This window comes from Xyrauchen texanus, chromosome 31 (genome assembly GCF_025860055.1).
Source record: "Xyrauchen texanus isolate HMW12.3.18 chromosome 31, RBS_HiC_50CHRs, whole genome shotgun sequence".
NCBI classification, from domain to species: domain Eukaryota; kingdom Metazoa; phylum Chordata; class Actinopteri; order Cypriniformes; family Catostomidae; genus Xyrauchen; species Xyrauchen texanus.
In genome coordinates, this window is record NC_068306.1 from 40,121,982 (window position 1) to 40,126,739 (window position 4,758).

Here is a 4,758-nt window from a genome sequence, read left to right on the forward strand (position 1 = left end):
AATACTCAAGTTCCAGCAGTTGAGTGAGGAGGATCTTAAGTCATCTTGTAGACATTTGATAACTAAATATTCCAAGGATCTATCTGAAGATTTGGGAAAACAAATCCTCCATCTGAAAAGGATTTACAGTGCCACATTCGCAGGATCATCAACACCCTTGGAGTTGCTCAACAGGATTTATGACTTGAAGCTTGAGAGCATTTATGGTGACGTTTGCATTGCACTAAGGATATTTTGCACTTTACCTGTAACTGTGGCAGGAGGAGAGAGATCCTTCAGTAAACTGAAAATAATAAAGAATTACCTGCGCTCCACAATGAGCCAAGAGAGACTCAATAACCTGGCAATACTTGCCATTGAGTGTGAACTGGCTAAACAGGTAGACTTTAAAGACATTATAAAGGACTTTGCATCCAGAAAGACAAGGAAGATGGCTATATAAGAGGCAAAGATTCATTTCCTTCTGAGAAATCCTGACGCTCAAAATAATTAATTGGTTAAATTAAACTAATTAGTTCAGTCAAATGAACTTTTATTAGAGTATTTAGTTCACATAACTGATATATTTTAAGTAAAATGAACTGTTTCATTGTTTTGAGTTTTATGAAATTTATTTTAATTAAGACAAACTTAAGTTTAACTGAAGCGGCTGGTATGTCTATTTCCCAGCATGCTTTGCTGATGGCACTTGAGAGTAAATGCTAAAATGAAGTGTAATATAATGTTGTTGTTTTTTGTGAAAGATTAATGTTAACTGGGAGATTTGTTCTAATTGAGATTACATGAAAGTTTTAAGTAAATGTATGAATTAGTGTACTCCTAAATCTTAAGTACCTTGAAATGTTTAAGTACAAAATAAAATTTGCCAGTTCTGCTTACTTAAACTTTGAATTTCATTGAGGCAATCGATTGCCTTAAAGGGGTGGTAAAACACATTTTTTCGAAGGCTTGATTGTGTTTGTGGGGTGCACTGTAACATGTGTTCATGCTTCATTTGTAACTTTACAGATGTTGTTTATGCTCAAACAGCAACATTACACACTAATCATAACTAAAGTTAGAAAAGTGAAATCATATTCAACAACCCCTTTAAATGTTTTGAGTTTTGCCAACTTATTCGGGTTTACAGTGCAGATCGTTTGAGAGTCAAGTCTCTCTGTTAAATGTATGTTAGTGTGTGTGTGTGTGTGTGTGAGAGAGAGAGAGACCAGCATGATATGAGTAGCTTAGCAGATTTGGGGAGGGCCCATTCACTGGACCTTTTCAGGGGCCCAGTCATTTCTGTGGGCGGGCCTGCACCCACCTCAAGGTATGCATGGATCTGTTGCGTGCATATTGTATTGTCATGTGCATTTGTAAGATGTTTTGATACTATTTTATCTCCATACATACTATGGCGGTACACTGGCGAGGAGACAAGAGGCTGTATTTTTGAATGGATATCTATGGAAGAGATGCTTCAGTATGCAAAATAAACTGCTTTTGTGAGGAAACAGATTGAAGAACAATCTTCAACATGTTTAACGCTGAAAAAAATCCCTTTTGAATGAACTGCGTGTAGAGTTTACTACGATAAAATTGCTGTTGTTTTTACGACGACACGGACCATTTTGCGACAGGTAGTTGTCAGTTTACGAATTTCACCATTCATTATGGTGTCCACAGACGGTGACTTACTGTCGTAACACGCTAGTTGACCGTTACGCTCTTTCCTGTGATAGAACCGCGGCGTTGCTAAATATAATTTACGCAAACATTTTGAGCGTGTTTTAAATGCCATTCCAAAAAGTTTTATAAATCTTGTACAAAACACTTCTTTCAACATACCTGATGGAGCTTGTGAACTTCCATACCTTCTCTTCAATGGTAATGACCTCAGAGCAATGCTTCCCAACATAGGCGGTGGGCCGGACCTCGAAATTATGAATTTAATACTTACCTCACAGCTGTGTAAGTCTTTTTTTGCTGAGGTCATGTAATAAAATCGTATAAGTAGTAAAGACATTGTTTCCAACTTTGTTGTTTGCACATTTGACGCAAAATGTCCTTACAAACTCTTACTTTTTTAAACCGGCAAATAAGCAGGTGTACTAATCATAACGTTAGAAAACCTCCCGTTTCCTTGACAACCAATGTAAATAATGAACACAGATGACCAGGAAGCTGCGTTCTTGAAATTACAATTTTGCTGTAAATCATTTAAAAATGTAAATTTAGTTCTGTAGTTCAGTAATACTGAGGTAAAAATTAGGTGTTTTATCCATTTAGCCTCAAATGTAAAAAGCCCTGTAACCCCCCTTTCCCAGACAAGTTGGGCAAAGATTGTTCAATGTACAAATTTATGGGTGAACCTGCAAACCACAGAGAGTACAGTAGCTGAAAAAGCCGTATTGGCATTTAACTTAAATTCCGAAGACGTCCAAGATGTGCCGGCTAATGTTGGATTTCACAGAGAATGCTACATGCTCTTCACCAACAAAGAACACATAAGAAGAGCACGTAAGAAGATAGAAAATGCAGCTAACAACAGTGAAGCTCTGTATCAAATGTATAATTTTTATATAAAACGTTTCATTTATATACGTTTAACCCCTTACTAGTCAGCCCCAATTTTGGCAAGTGATGCATTCATGACATCTGCTCAGAAGTCATTCTGAATATACACATAACCAACATATATTTAGAAAGCCAACCCTTGAGAGTTTACATTTCAAGACTCAAAATTAACCAGACTGTTATTAATATTGAGATATATAAGCTCAAACATAGAAACAAAAACAACAAATATTAAGAATATATTTATAAAATGTATAAAAATATTATGTGAACTTAGGATTGCAACTTATAACCACAACTAAAACATGGGGATTTTTTTAAAGACAATCATCCCGCACATCCCATTCAATATTCTATAATAAAATCAACTAATCGAATATTTAAAAATCGTGACTCATTCCTAATTAATATAGTATTTCAGTGCAAGTGGATGACATGACAAGTAGCAAAAGGCAGTGCAATATGTGTGTAAGTGGGGTCAAATGTTCATAGCAAATTTAAAAATAAAAAAATAAACCAATGTAGCAGCATCATAGTGTAAACTACCAGTGTATTTGTGCAAGAGTCAATCAGCTGCCCTTAGGTTATTGGAGGGTGGGGGTGGAAGGAAGAGGCTCTCTATGATTCCCCTAAAGAAAGTTAAGAGGATGGATTTGTGGGAGATGAGCCTTCCTCAACTGTGGGAGGAAGTGCAGAGGTTTTTGGACTTTCTTGGCCAGGTTCTGTTGGTGGTGTCGATAGATCAAGATGGGTCATCTGTGATGTGGATACTAAGCAACTCCGTGATCTTGACCTGCTCCATTCATGGTGCTGTTGATGTGATGATTGTCAGCGATCACCTCTGTAGTCATTTGGGTGTGGAGAGATATGATGTTGTCCTGTCCGTGTCTGTGTGTTAGATAAACAACTGAATTATATTCAGATAAATAAACACAGAAAGCACACATTACTAGATAATTTTAAATCACATTTTTCATCTTGACATTTGTATTAAGATGCTAACCATCTTAAACGAGCTTGACAAGACTACTGCAGTTCTGACCACAAATAATTTTGTTAAATAGCTCAAAAACAGCCATCTTTAAATAAAATATTTTTCCACCATATTCCATCTTATACCTGTTCTGTTATGTAGGTGAAGCCCAACCACTGCCGTTCAATTATGAGTGTCTCCAAGGTCCGTATTCTGCGCTCTGCATTGGATGATGGCCCTGAACAAAGGAGAGCATCTCATCTACTCCCAGCTAGATGCCTAATATGCAGGAAGAATCAGTATGTTATTGACAGTCATAGAAAAAGGAGAAAAGAAAAGCTTTCAAAATGTGAGACACTGACAGCAGGTAACTTGCTTTTTGCGGCAGAGGACAAGATGGATGAGAGGGTTCTCATCCATATCCGAGGGAGAGACCTCGTTGCCTCAGAGGCCATATGACGTAAAAGATGTCAAAAGTGTCAACCAGGCAAGGTGGCACATGTTTAAGTCTGGGAAATGTCTCGAAAGGAGCCTTCCTCCAAATCAAGACACCCTTCAGCAGCACATTCAGCGTGCCAACTACCAGGCTGCAATACACAGGTACATGACCAAGAAACAGAAAAAGAGAAAATGGTTTACAGCTAATATGTCACTCTAAAGATAACAAAATTAGAAACATAAAGATAATAAACAAAATAGAAACATAAAACTGATACAGTAGGTTAATAGGCCAAAGTAATGTTTTCATATTTTTCATTCTACAGGAGAAGTCTGCAAAAACAACCTGACATACCCCCGCCGGTACAGCATGGATGGAGGATGGAGGGAGAATACCTGGTAGTGCACTGGATGACACTGCCCCCAGCACCACAGAGTGTCTTACAGCTGGTGCACTGCCAATGCAAAACCCTTAAATGTGTGGGAGGGAACTGCACTTGCAAAAAGCATAAGCTACCATGCACAAAATTGTGTCATTGTATAAACTGTGACAATCAACCATAAATGGCTTATACAACTCCATGACTACCACTATAAAGTTGATTTGAAATCATTTCTTTGTTTTGCTTTGCACTCTTTTTAGCTGATAATTACTCTAGTTTACTTGTATCCTAGGTAGCTTGCTATAAACCAATCCAACCTTGACATACCTGTCAAATTATTTCCTACTGTCTTCCCGTTTAAATATTTACCCGTAATTATCCCGTATTTGAATACTCTTTGCTTAGTTC

The 4,758-nt window shown here is 37.4% G+C and overlaps 1 long non-coding RNA gene across 1 annotated transcript; it reads right to left on the bottom strand.

Moving 5' to 3' along the window:
• Positions 1 to 2,259: 2,259 nt before the first annotated feature.
• On the bottom strand, positions 2,260 to 4,296 carry LOC127624585 (uncharacterized). The gene is made up of 3 exons (XR_007968196.1): positions 3,892 to 4,296; positions 3,676 to 3,808; positions 2,260 to 3,444 (listed from the first exon to the last, which is right to left on the bottom strand). It is a non-coding gene; the product is annotated as an uncharacterized LOC127624585 (long non-coding RNA).
• Positions 4,297 to 4,758: the final 462 nt, after the last annotated feature.